We start from the raw sequence: 14,187 nt of genomic DNA on the forward strand, positions 1-14,187 counted from the left end.
TTAAATGGAAATAAGTTACGTTTTTGGTTTTAACTTTTCTTAAACCAGCAGTGACTTTTAAGTAGTTTATCATGAATTCTTACAGTTTTAACCAATTTTCATGAATTTCTACCACGTACTCTTGTATAAAAGAACGATCTCAACAGTTTGAAAGAATGCCCAAACCTTACTCAAAATGCAACACATATGTACAATATATATGTAAACGTATTTAAATGTTTACACAATGCTTTGTGACATTTCCATACCCGAAAAAGAAGAGAAATCATTAAAGAAGCCTGGCTTAAAAAGGTAAAAATCATGAATACTGTATTTCAAATGCAATATAATATTTATGAGGTCATATAAAAAACAATAATGTACTCCCTAAAAAAAATACATTTATTACACCTTTTGTATGGTCATAGGTGCACACGCTACTGGAGAAAAGTTTTGGTTCATTCAAAATCATTAAGAACCACTTCCTTACCTTTCATCAAGCGGCTAAACACAACCGTAAACTTGCCTCAACCCTCAGACTTACCGTTTTCCTAACCCTAAAAGGTAGGAGCTGAACCCTAGTTTGAGCCCTAAACCTTAATTGAAGCCATTGGTACCATTGAAAACATTAATAAACCAATTTAAAATTGATGGAAAACAAAATAAATATCATGAATACAATAATGCAAATGTAAAATAATATATTCGAGGTCATTTAAGAAACACAAATGTTTTCCCTAAAACATATGCATTTATTAGTCATTTTTGTATTGTCATAGGTATACGTTTGTAAGTTTATAATTCGTCCATGTGCGTATTACTGCCGAAATCCGTCTTGCTAGAGTTGGATAAGTATCTGCGTTCATTTACTAATTGCATACCGCGTTAGATTTTAAACTTTTCCCTGTGTGGCAACCGTTCTTTGTTTTTAGGTTGTGATAGGCTTCTATCTACCACTTTGATTCTTAGTGCAATAATCGCAATCTATCAATTCTATTACAGACTGTGAACCTGTGTAATCAGCGCGTTATTCGACTCAGGTTTTCAGTTGCTAATTAGGTAAACTCGGAGCGACGCTTTATTGGACCTGCTAACTCGCAGTTTAGGTAGTAAGTGTATAAGTGTGTTGCTGGTTGGTGTGGAGTGTTACAGGGGTGTTTTAGGTGGTTGTTCGGGAGTTGATTGGTGGTTGTTAGGGAGTTGATTGGTGGTTGATGGGGAGTACTAAGTGGTTTCTAGAGGGTTGATTGGTGGTTGCTATGGAGAGTTACAGGGGTGTTTTCGGCGGTTGCTAGGGAGTTGATTGGTGGTTGCTAGGGAGTACTAAGTTGTTGCTAGCGGGTGGATTGGTGGATGCTATGGAATATTACAGGGGTGTTACATATGGTTGTTAGGGAGTACTAGGTGGTTGTTGGGGAGTTGATTGGTGGTTGCTATGGAGTGGTACAGGGTGTTTTAGGTGGTTGCTAGGGAGTTGATTGGTGGTTGCTATGGAGTGTTACAGAGGTGTTACAGGTGGTTGCTAGGGAGTACTAGTTGGTTGCTATGGAGGGTTACAGGGGTGTCACAGATGGTTGCTAGTGAGTACTAAGTGGTTGTTAAGGAGTTGATTGGCTGTTTGTTAAGGAGTTGATTGGTGGTTGCTATGGAGTGTTACAGAGGTGTTACAGGTGGTTGCTAGGGAGTACTAGGTGGTTGTTAGGGACTTGATTGGTGGTTGCTGTAGAGTGTTACAGGGTTTGTTACAGGTGGTTGTTAGGGTGTTTGGTGGTTGATATGGAGTGTTACAGAGGTGTTACAGGCGGTTGTTAGGGAGTACTAGGAGGTTGTTGGGGAGTTGATTGGTGGTTGCTATTGAGTGGTACAAGGTGTTTTAGGTGGTTGCTAGGGAGTTGATTGGTGGTTGCTATGGAGTGTTACAGGGGTGTTACAGGTGGTTGTTAGGGAGCACTAGGTGGTTGCTAGGGCGTTGATTGGTGGTTGCTATGGAGTGTTACAGGGGTGTTACAGGTGGTTGCTAGGGAGTACTAGGTGGTTGTTAGGGAGTTGATTGGTGGTCTCTATGGAGTGTTTCAGGTGGTTGCTAGGGAGTACTAGGTGGTTGTTAGGGAGTTGATTGGTGGTCTCTATGGAGTGTTACAGGGGTGTTCCAGGTGGTTGCTAGGGAGTACTAGGTGGTTGTTAGGGAGTTGATTGGTGGTCTCTATGGAGTGTTACAGGGGTGTTCCAGGTGATTGCTAGGGTGTTGATTGGTGGTTGCTATGGAGTGTTACAGGGGGTGCTACAGGTGGTTGCTAGGGAGTACTAGGTGGTTGTTACGGAGTTGATTGGTGGTTGCTATGGAGTGTTACAGGGTGTGTTGCAGGTGGTTGCTAGAGAGTACTAGGTGGTTGCTAGGGTGTTGATTGGTGGTTGCTATGGAGTATTACAGGGGTGTTACAGATGGTTGCTAGAGAGTACTAGGTGGTTGCTAGGGGGTTGATTAGTGGTTGGTGTGGAGTGTTACAGGGGTGTTACAGATGGTGGTTAGGGAGTTGATTGGTGGTTGCTAGGGAGTTGATTGCTGGTTGCTATGGAGTGTTACAGGGGTGTTCCAGGTGAATGTTAGGGTGTTGATTGGTGGTTGCTATGGAGTGTTACAGGGGTCTTACAGGTGGTTGCTAGGGAGTACTAGGTGGTTGCTAGGGGGTTGATTGGTGGTTGCTATGGAGAATTCCAGGGGTGCTACAGGTGGTTGCTAGAGAGTACTAGGTGGTTGCTAGGGGGTTGATTAGTGGTTGGTGTGGAGTGTTACAGGGGTGTTACAGGTGGTTGCTAGGGAGTACTAGGTGGTTGTTACGGAGTTGATTGGTGGTTGCTAGGGAGTTGATTGGTGGTTACTATGGAGTGTTATAGAGGGTGTTGCAGGTGGTTGCTAGGGAGTACTAGGTGATCGTTAAGGAGTTGATTGGTGGTTGCTATGGAGTATTACAGGGGTGTTACAGATGGTTGCTAGAGAGTTCTAGGTGGTTGCTAGGCGGTTGATTAGTGGTTGGTGTGGAGTGTTACAGGGGTGTTACAGGTGAATGCTAGGGTGTTGAATGGTGGTTGCTATGGAGTGTTACAGGGGTGTTACAGGTGGTTGCTAGGGAGTACTAGGTGGTTGCTAGGGGGGTTGATTGGTGGTTGCTATGGAGTATTCCAGGGGTGTTACAGGTGGTTGCTAGAGAGTACTAGGTGGTTGCTAGGGGGTTGATTAGTGGTTGGTGTGGAGTGTTACAGGGGTGTTACAGGTGGTTCCTAGGGAGGACTAGGTGGTTGTTAGGGAGTTAATTGGTGGTTGCTATGGAGTGGTACAGGGTGTTACAGGTGGTTGTTAGGGAGTTGATTGGTGGTTGCTATGGAGTGTTACAGAGGTGTTACAGGTGGTTGCTAGGGAGTACTAGGTGGTTGTTAGGGAGTTGATTCGTGGTTGCTGTAGAGTGTTACAGGGTTTGTTACAGGTGGTTGTTAGGTTGTTTGGTGGTTGCTATGGAGTATTACAGAGGTGTTACAGACAGTTGTTAGGGAGTACTAGGTGGTTGTTGGGGAGTTGATTGGTGGTTGCTATTGAGTGGTACAGGGTGTTTTAGGTGGTTGCTAGGGAGTTAGGGTTAGGGTTAGGGTTAGGAGTACCAACATTCAAATAAGCATATCTTCTTAAACTATTTTCAGATTTCAATGTATGACACATCATTTGAAAGCTTATAATCTGCACTTTGGTAATCTGTAAAAAACTGAAAAATGACCTTGCCCTACTTGCGGACCAAAACACCAGCACCTGTCACATATGTCCCAGCAGGTTTTGCATATGAGAAAATAACAACGGTGTGAGAGAAATTAGGGTGAAATTATGAAATTTCGGAGTTGAAACAATATGTTTTTAGCAGAATGGGCATGTAGGTGAAAGTTGACATGATCACAGAGTATAGTGCGAAGTAAATGGAGTGACCATGAGCGAGCTTATATTCCTTATCGAACGGTATATATAACAGTCGCTATAAAGTGCCAGCTGTTAAAGTGGGGGGTTAAGTAACATGTGAAATCTATTGCACTGCTGTGTTTTTTTCATGTTCAGTACTAGTACTGAATCATGATTTTAAATGTAATATTTTAATGGGGAGTTGCAGAACGTACATACGTAGTAATTGTTTGTATGTGGCTAGATAGAGAACAGGGCGAGGTAACATGATGTAGAAACGTGGCGTTTGCTGATAAGAAGGTCTTGTACAGTAGCCAAGTGAAGAAATGTAGTTAGTAGAAATGGCACAGCTGTGAACTGGTGTAACTTTTTGATAAAAGGATTACATTTGCCATCATGAAATGTATATGGGTGGCCATGAGTGAGTTTTGGTAATGCAAATATAAGCGTAAGAGAACGTTAGTGTAAAAGAGGAAATTATCTGCCTGAGAACGAGGCGGGATTCAATCGTTCAACCGGAGGTTTACCAGTCTGTCACTTTGTTAGGGCAGCACCATGACATAGCTATGCAATGCGTGAAATATCATTAGCAAACCTGTCCGTGGTTTTAAAGAAGAACACAGGCGAGTTAGCACAGAAGAGCTCCCGTTGAATCCATATGGCTTTGCAATATTGTAGCCGGTTAACAATTGAACGTGCAGACGGTACGTCATAATACAGTTCGGGGAACGGCTGGTAGATATGGTGCAAAAGCAATAATTGAGAAGTAGTAGACAATTATTAGTGAGGGTAAAAGCAGGTTAAAGAAACACGTTCCTAACTGAGCTTGAACCTCCAACCCTGTGTTCCCAAACCTGTAACCTTACCCACTAGGCCACAGGCGGGCTAGCTGTTTGTACTGAAAATGTTTCAGAGTAAAAAGGTATGGGTATTTTGCGTGTATGTGAGTTTTTCATTGGGTCGTGTAGGTGAAGATTTGGCGGGTGTCGGTAAAATGTCCAATGGGGAGACATGTTATTAGTGGGATAGGCGGCAGGAAAAATAAGAATGAGAAGAAGAAGAAGAAGAAGGAGAAAACAAAAATCCCCTTAGTTTGGGGCCTTATTGTGTGGACATGTGAAGGTGTTTATGAAATCTGTCTGTTGAAATGGGGTCAGAATTTAATGTTTTTAAGGGCTGAGTGTCTGTGGCTGTTGTGGTTATTTCTGTGGGGAACCCTGAAAAGTGCCAAACTCTCGGTGCTGTATAGGTATGGGGCATGCCTCCGCCAAGGCGTAACTTGGCGGGATGGCATACCTGCCATCCCAATACCTGTCAATTTTGTTTTCTTTTTTGTGATGGTCATAATTTAGAAGCGGAAACAAATTTTGCTCAGAGGGGGTGTACTCATTTGCAACATGGCTTTTCATAATGTTGGTTAAAAAAACATGCTTTCCTCTTTAGCATTGCAGTATTGCAGTGTTGCTGAAACACTACATAATATCTTTTTTATTTGTAAAGCGATAAAGATGGATTTCCATTTTTCAGAGAGGGTGTACTCCTTCATGATGTGCACCGTAACATTGCTGTGTCCTAAGCATGGTGCCCTAAAATTGGGGGGATTGTTTATAAAAAGGGCTGTAATTCATACACTGTGCACCCGATATGGATGTAAATACCCTTTTTTATTACAAATCTCAAATTGTGGAGTACAGAGGCAAATCAATAAATGATGGGTCTTTGTCCCACACATTATGGAGGGCACTGTATTCCTAATAATATTTAAATGCGTTTAATTTCATATTGTTTGTTCTCTGCAGGTTTCTGCCTCTGCTGCTGACGTTGAGAGGTCCTTAACTTTGCCTGACAGTCCTCGATTGATTGTTCTCGGTATGCATGTGTATGTTTAATTTAACTTTTCCTTGACCACGTGGCCACACCACAGGCCTTCCCTGTCCTCACTGCTATGCTATGTGTCAACCCCATCCCAACCTGTTCTCTCCCCTACAGAACTCGCTTCCGCAGGCGAGGCCCCCGTGGCGACGGAACCTCTCCAACCTTCGCTATCCCTCACTGACCCCCTGTGCGAATTCACGGTCGCAGGAGGGCTATGGAACTGCCAGTCTGCTACGCGGAAGGCTGACTTCATTTCAGCCTACGCGTCCCTCTTCTCTCTACATTTCCTTGCCCTCACTGAGACCTGGATCACACCAGGCAACACTGCAACCCCTACAGCCCTCTCCTCCTCCTTCTCCTTCTCTCACGCCCTCCGCCCGTCTGGCCGTGGTGGGGGCACAGGTTTGGTGATCTCTCCCTCCTGGAAATTCTCTGTTCTCCCCCTTTCTCACCTCTCCATCTCTAACTTTGAATACCACTCTGTCTCAATCACCTATCCTGTTAACTTGTACATTGTTGTTATCTATCGCCCTCCAGGGCCCCTGGGAAGCTTCCTCGATGGGCTCGACACCCTGCTCAGCTCCTTCCCAGAGGATGGTGTAGAGGGAGTCAAACTGGGACCCAGAAAAGGCTGGCAATTGAACGGGCCTGCAAGCTGGGACTCATCCTGTACTTCAAAGAACCCAGAGCCGTGTGATAAAACAATAAGTTACTTGGACTTCCTCGGGATGAGCAGGCCATTTGGCTCTCTGGAATGTTGCCATCTGGACACAACTAAGATAAGGGGAACTAGTCTCTTTGTTTATGGTTGTAGGTGTGTGTGTGTTCGGGCCATTAAGGGTAAAAAGATCATCAGGCCTCTGGCAAAATGGTGGGGCAACTACGCTTGACAGTTCCACAGTGCCCTTATGTGGGCCCCTCTATCATTACACTTTTTATTTCTTTTCTGGATCTGGACTCTAAACCATCTGTTTATCATATTTACAAACCCCGGAAAACCTTACAAACCATGCACATGTTTTCATTATATTACTGTATTATGCCTTATGTAATAATAACATGGATTGCATGTAAAATGGTTCAACAAAAGGGTATTTTAATGACAAATGCACCATAATATTACATCCCCTGGACATGTTTGGTATTGACATATTCAGGAAAATTCATCCAGAAATTGAATGAAATATGTTTCATTCCAAATAAAATTTAATAAAACATAGTTTAAATTGTATCCAATGCCACAGCGTTCGTGTTGGATGGACTGGATAATCATTTCTGTGTCGGGAATTCAGATTTATGAGATTGCTATTTGCTTAACCAACTGTATTTAAAACAGATGACACACACACCTGCTGCCAATTCCAGGTTTGTATTTGGTCACATTGTTTTGTGTAAATTTTTTCCAATGCCACAGCGCGGGTTATAGATGGACTGCTTAATTATTTCTGTCTCGGGAACTTAGATTTATGAGATCGCTAATAACGTAATCAACTGTTTTTAAAACGGATGACGCACACACCTGCTACCGAATGCAGGAGCTTCTTCGTTCACTGTGGAGCCCAATCGCCCCTTTTATTTGCCCCAGGCATTTAAAAGGCCTTAAATATAACGCTGCGTGTGCACAAAACACCTGCGAGGGCATGCATTTCTTATAATGAATGTCAATATTACTAGTAATAGCGGTGATGCTTGATTATTGGCGAATTTGGCATATTAATTGTCTTTACTGGCGATATGGACGCCTACTGCATGTCCCGAACAGGGCTGTGGCAGCGCATTCCAGTGCCCATGCGATCTATCTGGAGGACGTGTACCACTTGTAATGTGTCTCCAATTGCACCAAGTTCATTTTAGAAGGACTGATGATTTCTGTCTCGGGAACTTGGATTTTGAGATCGCTAATAGCCTAATAAACTGTTTTTAAAATGGATGACGCACACACCTGCTACCGAATGCAGGTGCTTCTTCGTTCACTGTGGAGCCCAATCGCCCCTTTTATTTCCCCCAGGCATTTAAAAGGCCTTATTATTCATTAAGCTAGCTGCATTCAAAATCCGTTTTAGAAAGACGCTATGTCTCCCAGACTATACCTTAGGCAGTGGTGTCAAACTCATTGCCATGGAGGGCCGTGTGTATGCAGGTTTTCATTCCAACCAATTAATGCTGCCTTAATTGAGTCCAATTACTCATTCAGCCATATGCGTTTAACTGCATTGAAGCACAGAATATAAGAAAAATTTTATTTAGACAATGCGGTCACCATAAACGTCGGGTCACCATTGTGCACAAACCTGCATCCCTAATTCAGCAAATAATTTAACTAATTATATAATCAAGATTTGAGGCTGGAATGAAAACCTGCATACACACGGCCCTCCATGGCAACGAGTTTGCACACCACTGCCTTAAGGCAACTCTTAAGGGACAACTTAAGATACATCGTAAGTTGGAGCTGGCCTTCAATGTGGTGCTGAAAAGTTTATCAATCGATGCCAAGCGAATCGATTGTCTCACTTGTAAAGGCTTGTGAATGACGTTTTAATATTACCGTGTTGTCATAATCATTTTACATCAATCTAATATTGCAGAAGAGGAAGCTATGCCTACTAGAGATTATCTGCTAATCTCTTTAAGTTCGTTAAACGAAATCTTGTGATAGTTTCAATAAATACGTACATATAGGCTACAATGGATAAAATAAAAAGCGTCAATCGGGACATATAAGCCATAGTCTGGGACTTCGTGGAAGCCCAGGGAAGGATATAGGCTACATATGGGTGAATTATTTTGTTCTTATTGAAACAAAGGTCTAATGTTAATTTGTTTTGTCACACATATATAGGCAGCTGTAGCAGCATATCACTGCACTGCACTGATTCCCGCAAACTTTTCTCTGCAATGCAAAATGGTCGTAGATGAAAGGCAAAGCGCGTCTGTGGAAATTGATCATGATGAATTACATACCGGGTGCCTTATGAATAGGTCTACCTGTTAAGTGATTTGTTCATCCACCTTAATTGCTGTTGGATAATCTTAAATTTAACCAAGAATATCATTATTGGGTTGTTTACGAAAAAATCGTAAAACAACATGGTAAGAAAAATGTTCCGTAATGTTGATATTTACCCAGTGCTATTTTGTTTTATATAGGAGGTGTGAGCTAAAGGAAGGGGATGTAGATCATTTGGCTATGTTTGTCCATTATGAGCCACTGTACCTGTATGTGTGTTTATGGTTAGCCAATCAACGTGTTCTAGTTCGGTCATGCAAGTGGACTCACTCAACGTTGTTTTTTGCACACACAGGTTTTATATTCTTAATAAACCGGCGGTTTGTTCCAAGTCAGTGTGATCATTGACTCACACACAAACAAACTAATTTCTACAGGGTATGCAGTCAGAAAGCTAAAAGTTAGCTCCACTACGTTAAATTTTAAAAACTTTTTTTTTTCTTTTCACAAATTGGATTATTATCATGGATAGGCCCTATACTTAATTACCATCATGATGGGGATAGACAGGTAAAACGACAACATTCTCACGACGTGCTATGCACAGACACGTTGATTAGATAATTACTTTTCGTAAAGTAAATATTAAACTCATTTTCGCATGCCGATGTGCTACTAGATGCGCACTGTATTACAACTGTCGATTTGAAAAGCAAAATGTTGGCATAATAAGGCTGAAACCGCGAGGCATGTCGCTAGAGGACAGCTTACAAGTGCCTCAGACCACCCTTTTAAAGGTATACCTTAATTAAGGTATACCTTAGCTAAGAGACGCTGGGAAACACTCGAGAGCTAAAGGAAGAGCTTAAGGGATACCTTACGACGCACGTAGCGCTAAGGAGACTCTGGGAAACGCAGCCAGATATCTCTGATGACAGCATAGCCCCGTTTGCGAATGGAGAGTAACCAGAATGCTACTGGTCTGTTTCAGGCCAGTCTTAAGCGGGATATGAAACAGCGCATTCATATCTGACCTGCGGTGACGGAACCAGTGCATTCTTAAGTATAAGTGTGCCCTGTTCTTACGTGACAGAGAAAAAATAAATAACATCTCCGTTTTTGACTCACACCAGCCAAAGGAGAACACGCGGTGCCTTCCCCTCCACTACAACCCTCATTGGTCTAGCTGTGAGGTGTTTACACTGCGATCTTTCGGTTACAAGCCCAGTTCCTTACCCACTGTGCTACACTGCTGCCCATAGGGTCTAAATCCACACTATCCAAAACTCCAAACTTTTCCATTACTGTTGACGCTTCCCCATCCCACTTTCCACTCATTGTGAAGAGCCTTGGTGTCATTCTTGACTCCACTCTCTCATTTGAATCACATATCAAACTCAGGCCCACCCTGTCATACTCAAGTGGCCAAAACCAGACTTCGTTTTTGAAGCTCATTTCCTGGGCTTGTTGTTCCTGGTTGCTCACCCAGCGCCACTATGGTGGCTCCAGTATAGGTGTTTTCATATCCGGTTTCCATGTAAGTCTACGGTACAAAAGCGGTCAAAATACAGAGTCAATAATTTTTTCTCATGAGAACAAATAGTCACAATATGTGTATTTTATTAGTCTTATGACTGTCCATGGGTCGATTTCATGATTTATTGTGTCATTTGGGCACTGTTATAATATTTGTTTGTGGACCAATGAGGGACAGTTTGCATCACTTCCTGATTACTGCGGAGGACTAGCTACAGTGGGGCTACAGTCTATGGTCACTGGGGTGGGAGGTGGCGCCTCTTGGCCTTGACATTGCGCTCCGACCACGGTCCACCTGTGCGAAGTCAGAAAATGCAGGCATCCCATTTCGTAGTGATTTCATTATTGCGTGTGCTATTTACAGCTGCACTAGACGACCATAAAATATCCTCCTCTGAAGTTTTTGGTAGCTGAATCTTTTTTACTTTTTCCCTTTAGCCTACGAAACCAAACAATTAGTTGGCAGAAAGCGTAATCAGCTTGCTTATTTGGTAGTCCAGTAGCCTATGCTAAAACGGTTTGCAACCCTTTACCAAGCCATTTGACTAGCTAACCCTAAGCAAATTCAATCTGTCAACGTGTTTGACGGCTTTCCTTTGTGTACCTTCCGAAAATTTTTACCTGGGCCTGCTTCACGCATGTGAAAAACTATAATCCCAATTTTGGGATGAACACTGCAAATTTTTCAGTTTCACGAAGCGAATTAAGGTTTAGGTTTATTTGCTGAATAACATACAACACACGATGAAATCACCCCACAGCATTTAAAAAATTACCATCTTTGTAAGACTGGCATTTAAAAGCGGAACATGTTTTAGCTTTTAAAGAGACTGACAAGAGCATTTAAGACAGGGGTTCTCAGAATCGGTCCTGGGGGCTCCTTATTGTAATGGCTTTTCTCCATTGGTTTTGATGATTTACAAGAAAAAAATAATAATAGCCTAATAATAATTAAAAATTCAATGTACATTATATTTGTCTTCCCCACCAGGTGGAAAACTTGCTTCACAAAGTCGTTGTCATTTATAAGCCTGCAGATCAGTTATTAAAATACTTGGTAGACTTTTTAAATCACCCTGACAGTGTTAATTCTTATTCAGTAGAAAGTGACTTGCGACGATCGGTCAGCTAGCGTCACCCAGCAAGTGAACACCAAAAACGGCGTGGAGTAGCTAGTAGCAGTTACTGGCTCTTTAAACTGACTGTGGCGAAAACCTACAAATAACTTGTTTTCGGTTAACAGCGTCCCAGACTTTTCCCCATCGAAAATTACCAAGTCAAATCACCAGTAGCCTACACATTTCCGTTGATTGACCATCAGTGAAATCGAAGATTGAAATAACTGAACATAATTGTATTATTAATGTCATACATATAACGTGATTACATGACACAGTACAGTCACGGATGGAAATTAAATTTCCGTAAACATTTGATAATATATTTTAAAACATAATGGCAGACAGTCAGCTAGCCTCAAGTTTTTTCTGCAATCGTTAGTTGATGAGGTTGATGGGCTTTTCTGCACCGGACTGTCAATTGGACATTGTAAAAATCACAAGACTGCTTAACTCTATGGTTTTGGCTCAAATCGACAACATGGTCACGCCCGCCATTGAGCTTCAAAACTGTTTTAGAGACCCACAGAGAGTCAAGGTGTGACATCACAGTGGCTTTGTCCATATTTACATATTACAGTCTCTGGTCCTACCCCCACAACAGAAACTCTAATCCATGCCTTTGGTAACATCTCGGCTGGATTATTGTAACTCTGTTCTCACTGGCATCCCAATAAGATCAATATGCAAACTTCAATTAGTTCAAAATTTTGCAGCGAATACTGACCCACCTGCGAAAACATATGATCACATCTCTCCAATCCGGGCCAAACTTCACTGGCTGCCAGTAAAATTCTAAACCTTCGAAACCCTCCTGCTAACCTTACGGTGCACTTCATGGTTTAGCCCCCTTTATCTCACTGATCTTCTCCTGGACCACACACCCACTCGCTCGCCGCTCCTCCTCTACAAGACTTTAACTGTCCCCATCTCGCCACCCCCTCTTGGTGATCGGGCTTTCTCCTGGCAGCACCCAAAATCTGGAACACACTCCCCTCCCCACATCCGTAAAGCTGAGACTCTATCGCTTTTAAAAACATTTAAAATTAATCTCTTCACACTAGCATTTTCCCGAACAGGACATAGCTATCCACTCCACCAAGGGGACTTTTATTTATTTTTTTTTTTTATTTATTACTATTATTTTATTTATTTATATTTTTTTTAAATACCTGTCCTGTAAGTGCAGTGTCTTTGTCTTTTCTAACTTTTTGATATCATGTACGTATCTGCAGTGTCTTGTCATTTTCTATCCATTTTAATACCATGGTGACATTGAGTGTTCAGAAAGGTGCCTGGTCAATAAAATGTACTATTATTATTATTACAGAACCAGCCTTGCATGGTGCAATCAGCAGATATGAGTCATGGGCGATGTGCTGGAGTTCCGTTCTACTGACTGCGGGGGAAGCACATTCCCACCACTAAGGGAAAAAACAAAGGGGACCTGGGGCTCATTACAATCACTTATTTTTTTCCCTCGTCATCCCCTCGGTCTTCGCCTGACCTGGAAATTGATTGAGGTCTTTAAGAACATTCCAACCTGTTCTAAACGGTCCTTGGAGGAACAAGGGGTGAGGAGGTTTCCCAGAGGTTCAGCAAGGATACACAAATGCATCCTCTGCAGAAGTATTTCATTTGGAATGCGTGACATATGAATGATCGCCCTGTGGATCCACCTCTCTCCATCTGCCACATCTGTAATTAACGTGGTTTCAAACTAATGCTTGACTGATTAAGGCCCCATTCATTGGCCTAATACACGTTGCCTTGATTCCTCTGTCCTAGTACCTTTTCCCGGGTTTTCCTTGCGTCCTCCATTATGTGCAGCTAAGGAGCAAGAAAGGACATCAGCAAGGAGTGAAAATAAGCGATTGGAAAGAGCCCTGGAAGTGTAGGCTGAGGGGGGGAGGGGGCCCTGGAGCATTATAGGAACAGGAGAGGGTGGGAGGGCCATGGAGCATATATAGGAACAGGAGAGGGTGGGAGGGGCCATAGAATGTATACAGAAACTGGAGAGGGTAGGAGAGGCCATGAGCATATAAGGAACTGGAGAGGGTGGGAGGGCCTAGAGCACATATAGGAACAGGAGAGGGTGGGAGGGGCCATCGAGCATATATAGGAACAGGAGAGGGTGGGAGGGCCATGAATGTATACAGAAACTGGAGAGGGGAGGAGAGGCCATAGAGCATATATAGGAACTGGAGAGGGTGGGAGGCATAGAGCACATAAGGAACAGAAGAGGGGGGGAGGGGCCATAGAGCATATATAGGAAATGGGGAGGGTGGGGGGGGGGCCTGAGCATATATAGGAACTGGAGAGGGTGGGAGGGGCCCTAGAGCATATTGGAACAAAGAGGGTGGGAGGGGCCTGGCGTATATAGGAACTGGAGAGGGGGGAGGGGCCATAGAGCAAAAAGGAACAGGAAGGGTGGGAGGGGCAAGAGCATATATAGGAACTAGAGACATTTAAAATATTTGGGCCCCGTTCTGAATATGAATTTGTTTTAAATGATTTACATGGTAACTATTGCTGTGGAAAAATTTCGATTGTGCTAACACATAAATTTTAAAACATTCAAACCCCCTTTATACAGGTGAAAAGTACCATACAAACAATTTATTGACTAAAATATTTACACATTGTGTGCCCTTGTGGAATGGGATACCTCCACTAACACAAAGGTAACATGGGAAAATGCAAAAAAAGTCAAAATAATTAAAACAAAAATTTTCGGTTTTTTTCCCTCAGGGAGATGTGAAATAAAAAATCAAATATTACAACAAGAG

At 42.7% G+C, this 14,187-nt stretch overlaps 1 protein-coding gene and 1 long non-coding RNA gene across 3 annotated transcripts in view; both read left to right on the forward strand.

Annotated features, from left to right (window-relative positions):
- The window catches only part of LOC135258515 (ribonuclease inhibitor-like), a 362,007-nt gene that overhangs the window by 35,054 nt on the left and 312,766 nt on the right, over positions 1-14,187 (forward strand). The gene's annotated exons all lie outside the window — the stretch shown is intronic.
- LOC135258605 (uncharacterized) lies at positions 5,091-6,402 on the forward strand. Its single transcript, XR_010331035.1, has 3 exons — positions 5,091-5,788; positions 5,909-6,196; positions 6,332-6,402. It is a non-coding gene; the product is annotated as an uncharacterized LOC135258605 (long non-coding RNA).

This window comes from Anguilla rostrata, chromosome 7, assembly GCF_018555375.3.
Source record: "Anguilla rostrata isolate EN2019 chromosome 7, ASM1855537v3, whole genome shotgun sequence".
Lineage (NCBI taxonomy): Eukaryota > Metazoa > Chordata > Actinopteri > Anguilliformes > Anguillidae > Anguilla > Anguilla rostrata.